Consider the following 13,919-nt stretch of genomic DNA (forward strand, 5'->3'; position numbering starts at 1 on the left):
TACGTATCATGAAGTTCAACACACATACATGTACATGGGGTCTGTGGATACTACCATTGATTCCTTTTAGATTATTATTACTGCATTTCTGTGTGTATTGCACTGGTATATTTAATGTTTGCATGATTTGCATATGGACATAAAGTATACGCATGCTGCGATGCATTAAATGAAAACATCTACATAATGTGACACCATGAGCATGTTGCTGACAGCGCGGGTAGCGAATAATTGACTCTTTACATTTTTATTTTTAAACAAAGGATTAAAATCAATGGCCTAATATAAGGCCATTAATGACCAGACAACATAGGAGACCATGACATGTTCAATAAATCAGATGCCTGCCAAGAATCAATGTTAGAAAAAAACTGAATAAAAGAATATTAAATTGCCTGCATTTGAATTTTGGGCATTTTAATGTGTGTATGAATTCACAGGTACAGTATAAACCACGGCTTGACATCCACTTTCATAATAGCTTTTTCATTTTCACGTAAATTTATTTCCACTTATTGTCTCCATAGCCCTCGATAATCTATTTAAATGATAAATATAAAACACATTATCCTTAAAACAGTAAAATCTGTAATTTGACAGCACACAGAGCTCAGCTAATTGCCGAGCCGATTTATAAAATATGCAACTAATTGACAGTAAATTAAAGCAACCTTTTTTTAAAATGTAAAATTATGATTAGCTGTATGCAGCATTTCAGTACTAAGCCATACATACAGTTATGTTGTTTTTAAGTACTATACCAAGGACATTTTTTTTGTTAATTTACACAAATATAAAAATATACATGTATGTGCATCACAAATTCTGTTAATAATCCATTTCACATCAAGATTACACTTGCAATGATGCCTTACATCATCATGGGACCTCTTTTGCCAGTACCAAAATATGAGAATCATTTTTTTCCCCTTTTTTCTGGCAACAAAAAAACATTTTACAAGGAACACACTAATAATATATGCATCGTCTTTGAAACTGATTGGTCCACACCAGAACCATCTTTCTTTTGAGCCTCGTCTCAAACGATGTTAGACCAGAGGACTGACATCATGTTCCATAGTCCACAAAAGAAAACTCCATTACACAGTCATATATAATATTACAAAATAAGCAAACTATGGACATCCGCGTGATTTAATTTGATGCATTACTCATTAACCACAGGACAGATTATTAGGTATTATACAATGGACCAAGTCACTATATATACACAAATAGATTGTAATATGTTTCAAATGTGGTCGTGTCAGCAACAAGTCAGCAACCCTTACACAGTGTCACAATGTGATGTGCCATAGGCAAAAGGATAATGAAGATGTTATTGTGTTTTTATTCTTTTTTCTCATGTATAATACAAAAGTAATTAAGTCAAGTCATACATGAGTCTGAACCTGCCTGTGTATGTCTATTTATGCGTGGGATCAGATCTGTAATGCAAGAGAAACAAAGGATTGTATTCTGCGTTGGCTATTTCCATCACTTCGTTGCATTTATTTCCACAGCCATTTTGTTTACCCTGTAGTGGAGCGCAGTAAAAAAACTGCACCCACCATGGAATAAATCATTTATGGAACGTAACAAAAAAAATCGTATTATTATATTTCACAAATTTAAGTCGGGCACCTGTGATAATACGGGGCATATAGGTTAACGGAATTATCCCATCCCTCCTTAGCCATCACCGGCCTCTCGGCCAGTCTACTGACAGGACTCAGCCGAAACCCGATTCCATTTAGATATGCAGATGAGCTTTTGAACAGCTTAAAGCTTTTAAGTTGGCCCATTGCTAATAGCGTGCGGGTTATTACAAAAGCAAATGGCAAGGAATATAATGTGTAGCACAGAAGCATCGACCCTAAAAGGGGTTGTAAACTATTAAAAGAAGGGGAGGCTCCAGGCCAGACAGGCAGGAGAACAAATACAACTCACGCCTTCCAGTTGGTTCAGCTCTGAGAGCACACAGCAATGAGATTGAACAGCATAGCAGGGGTCAACTTGTCACAGGGCATTTAAAAATAGCTGGTTGCAGCTCTCTTCTTTCTAGTGCCCTCATAAAACGCACATACACACACGCACAAGCAGCCTACACTTTCACAGACTGAAAGAAATGGAGCCTGTGCCAATCGTCACATAATCGTGTGCTTTCACTTGGGAATTCTATCCTGGCTGATCTTGTCCCCCCCGCATGAGTCCACAGCGCAAACTTATTCCCATTAGACCCTGCCTTTTACTGCAATAGTTGGGTCCAATGTGAGGTACTGGCAAATATTGCTCATTGGACCAATATTTTGCCAGATCAAATTGAAAAATTTCATTTTTGAGATGCATTCGTTTGTAAAGTGTCGAAAATGAAAGCAATTTGATTTCATAAAATGGATATGGAATATTTATTTTGAATGAACATCGTGTTTCACTAAAGAAATTTTATCAATGCCCTTTCGTTGAAACTCAAACCATTAACCACGTTGATATTTTCCTTTCTTCCTGCCATGTTTTACTTCCGTATATTACTGCATATTTTACAACTAATGCATCCTTGTCAATCCTGTATTTAAAACACGACGTGACAAGTGTTAATAATGTATAAGCATTACGATTTAAGTATAAAACATACAATAGCATAGATGAATAACAGAAACACTGATATTTTCCTGAAAATAACTGAAGCAATGTTAGTCTATGCATGAACATGAGCTGCATTATAGTAATCATAAACACATAAACTTCAGCAATATAACACATTCGGCACAAAATCAATATAATGTGTTTCAGTCATTCCGAGGCTTAAAAAGCCAATTATGTTTTTTTACAATGTGCCTTCACTGGGATATTATTTACCCTCCTACATGGTACAATAACATCAAAGCATTTTCACAATAGATCCATTTCCGGGATATATTTCTAACTTTAATAGCTCGCACAAGGCTAAGCCTACACTAATCCAATTTACAATGAGACTCAAAACACTGAAGAGGTTTATGAAGAAATTATACGATACTGCCACGGTGAATCTTCGTCTGATCTCCTGATGACATAAGATGGCACAACTTCTGTACCAAGTCCTGCCAAAATCTAATTAGCGTGCACAGGTGTCCACATTGGACACCTTTACCACAAGGTGTCATTGCTCCGTCTACTGCATGCATTCCACATGCAATCCTAAATATTCTGCATGATCTCCCGAGCAAGTAGCATACATTTACAAGGAGCTGTGAAAAAGCTCGTCAAATATTTAGCTTATTTCTTGGTGTAACGCCCTCTGGTGCCATGGATCGCTGCAATAAGAAAGTAAATGAGAGTTAACGTAGATTATTTTACAGGTATAATTTTTCTTGCATGTCAATTTTTTTTACAAAGAGCACTGGGCATTTGTGCATTATGCAAAAACCATCAACAGTTCCAAATTAATCGTTTTCCAGCCGATACGATTGTTTTCATATGTATAATGCGTTTTCTCATAATTTACAGGTTGATTTAATACATTCAAATGTCTTACATGTTTTAGACACCGGTTGTGCTTATTTTAAATATACAAACACATACAAATGACGTAGAATAAGTTCCGACATTAGATATTGGTTTTCTCCGATTTTCAGTTTCCTGGTTTGACGTGTCCATGATGCACAACTTCCTTGAACTCATCTTTGCCGACAGAAGCCTCCCGCAGTGCACCAAGTGTTATGCAACACCCGTAAACTCATCTTCTTGGTTCTTTCGGTAAAGTCACGTAGAAGGGAAATAATAAAATAATAAAAATAAAACATAATAAAATAATTCTCATGACGTTTCGGTCACAACGCAAGCAGCCGTCCTCAGGTGAAGAACAGGTCTGTCGCAAAGACAGCGCCTGAATGAGAGAAGATGAATCCCTGCAGTCACGAAAGCTTTAAATCGAAAAGACACGTAAACTCGTTCTTAATGAAGCATGAGAAATAGTCTTTGGACATTGCTTCAATTCCTCTAACGTGAACAACCGAACCAATTTCAATATACAGTCGCAGTCCTATGCTTAAAGAATTACGAACAATAATATACGCAAACGTTAAATTGCTAAAGATGTTCCCTCAATCCCACTCAACCTTCTTTCCAATCCATCCAAATTGTGTAAAACCGTGAATGTGCACTCAGCATGTGGTATAACCACAAGGGGGTGCGTTAGATAGACGGAAACACACACACACTACCGTATAGCATGGGGGTTTAGGCCCACGCCTGCATATTGCACATTCGTTTGTTGTGGTAGTGATGATGCACGATTGCGTCTCAAGAAATATCAGGCGCATTGCGGAAGACACGCAGGCATTCGCAAGTCTGCATGCACATGGGCACCAGGGAAGTGGCAAACACGAATGATCACATGGAGAGAGAGACACAGCCACACACACAGCTGAGGCTTCAGCTGAGGCTGTTGCCAGGTCGTGGCCTCATTTTGTCAGGCAAAACTTAAGCCATCAAAAAAGCGTTTCTGCCTAAGTAAGGTGAGATCTCGGGAAGGATGGGTCACATGTGAAAAGCAGCATGGGAAAATGCTAATGGCTTTGTCGAGATTCTTGCCAGGTTCATGCAGGTCTGGACAAAGTGGAGTCATGTAAATCATCATCATCAGCAGCAGCAGCCATGTTCAATCAACTGCTGGAAGAAAGCCTCCCCCAATTCGCCACCAATCAATCATGATCCTACGATGCCACATCCACGTAAAAATCCTGCTCCACTCTAAACCACGTGATAGCTCCTCTTCTACTCTATGGGAACCTCATTTGCCAGTAAAAATATGATAATTGGGTTTTTACCCTTCTATCTGGCAACAAAACTGACACCTTTTTACAAGGAGTCATGTTTGCATAGACCGCAATACCTGCAGTCATAATACAAACAAAAGAACATAACTCTGATAATGTGCACTGTCCTTGAAGTTGATTGGTCCACACCCGAGACAGCTTTCCTTAGAGCCTAGTCTCACATGGGTTGCACCAGATGACGCCAAAAGGCTCCATCTCTTGTACAGCATCCTGAGATACGCGGTTGCATGCAGACTCTTTACAGTCCCCTGTTGCAATTGCATATAATGTAAGTAATTGCATTTGCTTGTCAATGCACTCACGAATCATGTTGCGCATTCAGGCCGGTTCAGTTTAAACAACAAATGGCAGAATCAATCTTTCCTCAGTGAGAAAAGCAGAGAGAGAAAAGAAAAAACAAGCGGAAAAATAAAACTGTCTCGGGCTTATTTATAAAGTTTAAAAGACGGAGGACAATAAAAAGCACTTGGAAAAGCAAGGAGACCAATTCGGTTGTAAAAAATACAATTAAACAAAGTGAAGGCATCTTCTTGGTTCTTTCGGTAAAGTCACGTAGAAGGGAAATAATAAAATAATAAAAATAAAACATTAAATAATTCTCACGTTTCGGCCACAACGCAAGCAGCCTTCCTCAGGTTGTTCACGTTAGAGGAATTGAAGCAATGTCCAAAGACCATTTCTCATGCTTCATTAAGAACGAGTTTACGTGTCATTTCGATTTAAAGCTTTCGTGACTGCAGGGATTCATCTTTTCTCATTCAGACGCTGTCTTTCCGACAGACCTGTTCTTCACCCGAGGACGGCTGTTTGCGTTGTGGCCGAAACGTCGTGAGAATTATTTTATTATGTTTATTTTTATTATTTTATTATTTCCCTTCTACGTGACTTTACCGAAAGAACCAAGAAGATGAATCCCTCCAGTCACGAAAGCGTTAAATCGAAAGTGAAGGCAACCAAATGCATATTTTAATAGCAATCGACTCGTGGTCTGGAGTCAATGCAAGTGTTTGCTATTAGCTACATTGCTTAAATTAACAGAAGAGGGGCCGTCCATAAATGACGTCACGCGATTTTGGACGATTTTTGACCCCACCCCCCTCGTCACACGGTGTCACAAAAAGTCAGACCCCCCCCCTCAAATATGACGTCACAAAGCTCTGCCCCCCCCCCAAAAAAATATAAAACATGCTTCAAATCGCGTTAAACTATTGTAATTGTAGTGCGTATTTAATGTGGCGCTGCACTCTGATGTTGTATGAGAAAATATTTATTAAAGTCTATTTAATTGAGTAGAACGTGTTGTCTATATTTATTTAAAGTTGCGCATTTTGATGTGACGTCATATTTCTCAACCCCCCCCCCCTCGTCACACATCGTCACAAATGTCTGACCCCCCCCCCCCACCAGGTGCGTGACGTCATTTATGGACGGCCCGAGAGATTCAAACAAAGCACGATGTTAACAAGATAATGGATACTTCCCGATGACGGATGGTCACTACATGAGTATGACTACAATGATTGTGTCAATGAAAAGTATGATATGCGTCATATATATGGTATAGAGCGGTAGTTGTAGCGGTTCGTGCGCTGCGCTACGAACCTGACGACACGGGTTCGATTCCCGCTCACGGCCAACACCAGTGACGATTATCTGAACCGGTCCTGGGTCTCCCCTAGGTCGACTCAGCCTCAAATTGAGTATCTGGTGCGGTGTGTAAACATCGCCACGAGGGAGACAAAGGTGGTGGCCACCCACACCCTCGTGTGCCGTGCCGGCCTTTATAGGTGCTCGCTAACAGCACTTGCCCGTTAAGGCTATACGTGGGATCTTTGTCTTATAGGGAATGTGTGTGCGCGCTTCTGCACTGGTTTTGAATACAAGCATTGGTTAAGTTCAAAGAATCGGGCAGAAAGATGGTGCGATTTGCACGTTTCGGATGAGGTTTTTTGCTAATCTTTGAATGTTCTCACCAGCATTACGCACAAATAAATCCACTGACTCTACGATCCGCTACTGTGGCTATACAAGCATGTGAAATCTGGGATCCGTGCAGTTATCGGAATAGATGGCAGCTGGTGCGGATGATGATCTGCAACCTGATCAGCCTGCAGATCAACTCCATCAGGACCAATCAATAACAGCCCCACGTGAAGATAAACACACCATTACAGCCACACACAAATGGATACTGCCCGGAGATCTTGGCTAATGCTTTGCATTTTCATTTCATACTCAATCTGTTTCCCCCGAGCCAAACACAGTGGTGTCAAAGAGGGGCAAATACTGCAACATGTCCGGAAGACAAACTTGACTTCTATTTAATGAAAAATAAGAATAGGTTTCACCCTTTCTGGAAATAAAACAGGTGTTAAGATTTTCAAACACCAAATAGGCACTTTCACAAGGCATCAAGTCCGCATTATCCACACATACTTGTGGCAAAACATGCAAACATACATGCTCTTATAATATATGTGCATTGTCTTTGAAACGGATTGGACTACACCAGAGACGGCCTTCTTTATGGCCTTGTCTTACCAGACCAGAGAACGTCAAAAGGCCAGCAGCACAAAGACAATGCAAGCATCAGAAGACACGTATAGCCCAGGTCGAACAGTTATTAAGGCTCCATTAGATGTGACTTATATTTGTTCGTTGGAGGAGGCATGCGAGCCGAAGAAGACGTTGGCGGCCATCTGTCCTAGTAACAGGTAATTAACAATTAATAGCTCAGCTCCTCTACTTTTCTATTCCCATAGGATGCAATGTAATGCCAGCAAAGCCTACAAAGCCTTCTGCCATGTTGCTGAATGTCACGCCTTTAACCCCGCCAAAAGCAGATCCTGGGATCCCAGCGCTGTTATGGACATAATCCAGAGGCAGATTCTCACTTAATTTCCCAGGCTGTGGCTCAGCACCACAAACGGAGGTGGCTGGAGCCTTACATAAAAAAATATAATATAATAATATAGATAATTTCGGCAACAACAAAAAAGGAACAGAATCTTAATGATTTTTTTAGCTTATTTTTTTAAAGACTTTAGATGTAAAAAAATCTATCCTCAGTTAAAGGGGTTAAAATGTATCTGGACTGTCTAATCACCTGACCTAACCTTTGCCAAAAAAACTGTTTCTGGAAATGGCTATTGGTGATACTTTGCACTTAAATGCACATTACTATATTTATTTATTTCCCTTTGTAGGTCTGATTTGTTGTTGCATATGACACTTACATCAACATCGCGACGTTTAAAGTGTTGTGTTACTGAACGACTTTGTTCTACTTATTGATTTAAATAATTCCATACTATAGTGGTAATTTGTAAAATGCACATTCTAACGTTTGATTTATTTTTATTTTCACTTCATCGATTTAAAATTCATTTTATTTATTAATAACCGACAACTCAAGCAGATTTCCCCCCCTTCATTTAGAGGGCATTTTAAAGAGATTCCAGCATCACCCTCTCACACTCAAGATCGCTAAACCGCTATCTTCGATATGGCTAACATTATCAGTTACTGCTATCGACCAGAGAGGCCATGAAACTCTGCACGTGCTCCACGATACCAAAAAGGGAATATAATGGACGGGGGGAGGGTGGAAAAGACGGAAAAATCTAGAAACAACAATGCACAACACGTAAGTATCACCCTGTCCTTTAGCGAACCTGGCTAGGAAGAAAAAAAACCTTCAAATTTACACTAAATTATCCGACTGACCTCACCAGCAGGGGCAGTAATAGAATGAGATTTGTGCAAAGTAAGCTGGCTTCATTCTAATTAGGTGTCACGGGGAATGCTTCAGTGTCCACTGCCAGATTATTGCACATCTTCGTAATTTTTTTTTAGCAAATCCAGTTCCAAAATCTCCACATTTTCCAGTTACACCTCAAAATCTCTCTTTAAATGTACACGTCTTGCAAAGCAATGGGGTGTTCGGTTAGACACGGATGTTTATGTATTCTGCATCAACAGCAGGTGGCATAATGAAATGGCTCTATGCTATAAAACGTTGAATAGCAAACGTGGTGGTTCGTTTTCCCCTGATGATCATAATGGTCAGATTAGAGATCCATTTGCTGTAGAAGAGCAATGTGAAACTATATTTTGGTTACTACCTTTCATTGTGCTCGTCAAAATAAGCCGTAGGATTCTACTTAAATTTGACTTGCCATTTTGTATTTAATCGATCGGTTACAGCCAGGATATTTTTATTTGCATCTCACCCCACCACACTGGCAAAAAAAATCTCACAAAAGCACAACGGCTCTGTATAAATGTTTCTTCAACAATAAACTCCACCATGACTCCATTTGACAATGTGGAGGTCAGAGGTGTATAGGTAGCCTTGATACCATGGGTTAAAACAAATTACCCATTAATAATAGGTTCTGTAATAACGTGTTGCCACATAACAATAAGCGAGGCTTGCTACCGCATCATTATAAGGAAATAACTTGTTTTCATGTCCGTTGATCATTATTTCATCATCTACCTACAAATTCCCAAATGCAAAACTAAATTACACGTCGTTCAGCTTTGAAGAAAAAAAAAACATTTTCCCCACAGAATTCTTAACGCTTAACAGTTAAGTGACCGGGGCGTTTCAAAATAATCGTGCAACGGTCCTTTTTTTTCATTTACTGCAATTTTGCATCACGGTCAGCATGATTCATGCATCATTTGCTTAAGCGAGTTTAAGCGATCTAACTGAACCATGCATTCAAGCTGTTGCGCCTGGCGTTGGCCGTGCAGCGGCTGTAATAACCACGCTGTGCTGGAAAACCGCGTGGACCCAATTCAGTTTCCGGCAACCAACAGATGCCCCCCCCCCCCCCCCATAGCTGAAGGGTGATTAGTGTCACGAGCACGCATACAAGTACCCGAGAGCCAAAGATAAGCTAATGACATTGCTCCGTAAACACACAAAAACAAGCCAACTCGTGCTGCTGCTATATGCAGGTCAAAGGGGGGGGGGGCAAAAATTATCACGAATCAAATGAGCAAACATCAAATGCAGTATTCTCCTGTAAATGGTTCATGAGACTCGGTGACACTTAACAGCATGATTTGAGCAATATTTCGTATTGGAATGCCACCAATCTCAAAATGAGCCTTCACTACATTTGTAACGCAATGTAATTCAGGAATTGAAGATATGCCAAGTAAAGATCTCCGCAACAGGATTAAAAGTGTTGGCATTTGGTTGTTTAGGTTGGCATCATGGAATGTGTTGAATGGCTTAAGTGATAATTGGGCCATCTATCTCATCACACCATCCCTACTATGTATGTAAATGTACACCTCTTAATTACATGCAGCACACATGCCCGCAAAACACAATTTGAGGCTGTTCTGTGAACTTACGCAATTATTTGAGTAAATCGATCAACATTATCATCTCAGTGAAACGAAGCACAACTGGCTTGCAACATCTGATTGACTCACTCTGTTGTGTGTGTGTACGTGCGTGTGTTTTTCCATTACCCAGAATGAAATAAGGTATTCCACCAAGAGCGAAGTTGACTCAATTATACTATTTCACATATCAGTCCATTTCCACAGCTGGTCTTGTTCATAGAATTCAGCTCTTGTTGATAAAAATTGCCTTCAACGCATCCGGCTATTTTCAATCTTAAACACAAATCACTTCGTGTGCGCGTGGGTACACGCGCAGTGTGTGTGGTGGATACGCAGTGCACAGCATCTATTTGCGAGTCCAGTCTCTAAATGGTTGGAGTGTATTTAAATGTTTTGTCAGATATCCTAAGCTGTTTGTCGATGCTATACTTTGTCTCCATCGGACGGTGCTTTTACTACTTACTGTGCTATTTGTAAAAGCGGCTCTCTCAGCCTCCCCTAGTGCTCTTCTACAATGCAATATGTTATCCTTCCAGCACCTAATGCACACTGACAAATTAATTGCGTGCAGCCATATACCAAAGTGGTGCAACTAATGTATCCATTTAACCGTGTGCCAACACAGGTTAACATTTTCCCCATCCCCTGCTTTATTTATTTATTTAAATCTCTTGAAACGTCCCTAACAAGCTTACGCAGGAGCAGTTCAGCACTGGGGTGGTGGGAAGTGAAATTCATTTAGCAAAGAGTACGACGTGAACCGCATAGAATCTGTTCACAGACAACCTTAGCGCTTTACAAATCAACAGAAAACAACATGAGCGACCACGCAAACACATAAACACATGCACTCGTCCACTTCGACTCATACACATGTTAACAACAACAAAAAACCAACAAGCTCAAAGCATCGGGCTGAATAAATAAAAAAAAAGCAAGACTTACATTTACTCGTCTTCTCTAACTCACAAACGAGGCTTCCTGCAGATGTGCCGCGGTTGCCCATTTCACGCCTTATAAATTGGAATGTAATAATAACAATCAAGATGCCCGTTCCGGCGCGCCGTGGCTGCGACGTCGCATCCCAACGACTGCTGCTGCTGCTGACTGCTGCTGCTGCTCGCTGCTGCACGCTGCTCCTGCTGCTTGCGAGGGACATCTGCGGAGCGCTCCCCACGCAGCCTGGTGGGAGCAGCAGCGCCGCGCAGGCATCATCGATTTGAATTGTAAATCAGGGCACGCCTGCTCCTGGAGCTGCCCGCCTATCGTGCAGCGACGGAACAAGAGGGCACGGGCTGCGCTGCGCTGGATTGAGATGGGGCTTTGGTTGGGGCAGGAACGGGCTTGGGGGTGAGTTGGCCAGTGGCTGGCCTCAGATGTGGTTTAGCCGCGAACAACCGTTTGCTTAACGAAGGGGGGGGGGGGGGTATTTGAATTGGACTGGGAAAGGCTGTTCAAGGAATGGATTATTGGGGTTTTTGGGGGGGTGAATTGTTGGATGTTCCCTATTAAGGTGTGCTGCCTTGGGAGCAGAGCTGGTGTCGCGTGGGCAGAATTGGGCAAAATCCATGTTTATGTAGTGGGTTCAACGGAGTAGCAGACGTACACTTTGGAGGCAACACATTTATTAACACCACACACGGGGTAACTGCCCCTCAACAGAATAACAACCTGTGGTGGTGACCACCAGGCTAACTACGCTAATCACACCGTAACTAGCTACAAAGGACCAGACCCCAGCTCGGGTCTCAGTCCACGTGTTGGAGACTCTGTAGGACGTAGAACGTAGACGAAGGTTTCTTCAGGATGAAGAACAGCGCCGCTGCCTCTGGGGGACCCGGCTTATATCCTCTGCGGCGTGGCTGGCTGCGCCCTTGGCCACGACCACCTTCCAGAAACCTCGAGCAGGATCTCGACCCGGACCACGTGACCACCCCTAGCCCCCACTTGGGGCCCCTGTGTAGACCTAACTGGCCACGTGGCCTCTGGGGTCAACCAGAGTGCCACGGCCCTTAGTAACCACATTTCCATGGCCGGCACTCCCACACCCTATCCTGTAGGGGCCGGCACTGCACGCCGAGCGTGGTGCAAACCCAGCGCTGTCGATCAGCGCTCACCGAGTCCCTCTGGGGCCGGTACTACATCAACATCATCGTGGTGCCCGCGATGTCATTACACCGCACGCCGTGCCTCTCTAGGGCCGGTAGCACACAGTGACATTCCGCGATGTCACTACACATATATATATATATACACTCTACATGGGCATGTTCGTTCTCTTCTATCATGTGCACCAATAGGTACTTGTGCACAGGCATGGACACGTACACGTGCACCTCGTGCTCTCTTTTAGCCCTCCCCCCTTCCAATACGTTCTCATGCGCACCAACAGGTACTTGCGCACAAACACGTCCACGTCTACGTGCACCTCGTGCTTTCTTTTAGCCCCCCCCCACCTCCCGATACGTTCCATTCATTGGCTACCACATTCTGATAAGCTCCCCCCCCCCTCTCCTCCCCCTTAACTTGTATTTAGGAACTTGCATCTTGGAATCTCTACCTCACTTGATACAGCAAATCTGGCTGTGACGGTCCCACCTGATGACGGAGACTTGTGTTGCCTCCGAAACGTCGTGATTTTTTAATTATTTTTTTTATTAATTTTAATTTAATTTTTTACCTACGTGACTTTACCGAAAAAACTAAGAGCATGAATCATTGCAGTCACGAAAGCTTCAAATCTAGAAATACTCTACAGTACTTGGCAGCGTTGGATGAACGTGGTAGGTAAAGGCTGAGCAGCTCATTGCTGGGCAGAGCTCAGCCGTGCAGCGCTGCCTTGACCTGGACAAAGCGCTGCATTGGAATAATTGCTCGTCGGAGTGAACTTATATGCAAACATAGATAGCGTGTGATATCACATAAAAAAAGAACAAAGGCAGAGACTCACCATGCGTCTTGTGAACAGTGTGCTTCTTTTCAGGCAATGACGGTAGCCACTTACTACGTTTTGAATTATGAGACTTCTGCAGCGCAGAGCCGTTGTGCCCTGCGCTGTACACATCTCACGCCAGACAATGGTCGTTGGCAGTGCCTGTGGGCTCCCTGTTCATGTCGCAAGGGTGCGAAACCCACACGTGCCAACTCATTAGTTCATGGGAGCTGAGCTTGTGAGGGACAGGGGAGAAGGGAGAGAGAGCGTGTTTAATGTGTTGAGTGCGCCTGTATGTGTGTGTAACAGCACTTGCCCCAACAGTCTGCTAAGGCTATAGGGGGGATCTTTGTGTGTATGCACCGCACTGTGAAGCTGAGCCACCCGAGTTCGATTCCCGCTCACGGCCAACACCGGTGACGATTATCTGAACCGGTCCTGGGCCTCCCCTAGGTCAACTCAGCCTCAAATTGAGTATCTGGTGCGGTGTGTAAACATCGTCAATGGGGAGACAAAGGCCACCCACCCCCTAGTGTGCCATGTTGGCCTTCATAGGTGCTCGCTAACAACACTTTCCCTCTCTATTGAAGTGCCTAACTTTGCACAACTGTTATGAATATTTACTTCTTAGCCAAATGTTAAGAATATAATGTACTCTGTATACGTAAAGCATATACCGTAATGCTGGTTGGACGTTCACCTACTTTCTATAAAAAAAAACATTTTTTTTACTCTGTTATCTCTTTATCCGATACTCGCAATATAGCCACACAATGTATCCACACACGTGCAAAGCAATA

The 13,919-nt window shown here is 42.5% G+C and overlaps 1 protein-coding gene across 1 annotated transcript in view; it reads right to left on the minus strand.

Moving 5' to 3' along the window:
- The window catches only part of THSD7A (thrombospondin type 1 domain containing 7A), a 329,681-nt gene extending 318,411 nt beyond the window's left edge, over positions 1-11,270 (minus strand). Inside the window, 1 exon segment of the mRNA XM_061554639.1 lies at positions 11,133-11,270. The gene's annotated coding sequence lies outside the window, so the exon portion shown is untranslated.
- Between the last annotated feature and the right edge of the window lie 2,649 nt (positions 11,271-13,919).

The sequence above is a fragment of the Lethenteron reissneri genome, chromosome 20, assembly GCF_015708825.2.
Source record: "Lethenteron reissneri isolate LAM-NWPU_2019-01 chromosome 20, ASM1570882v1, whole genome shotgun sequence".
Taxonomy (NCBI): Eukaryota; Metazoa; Chordata; class Hyperoartia; order Petromyzontiformes; family Petromyzontidae; genus Lethenteron; species Lethenteron reissneri.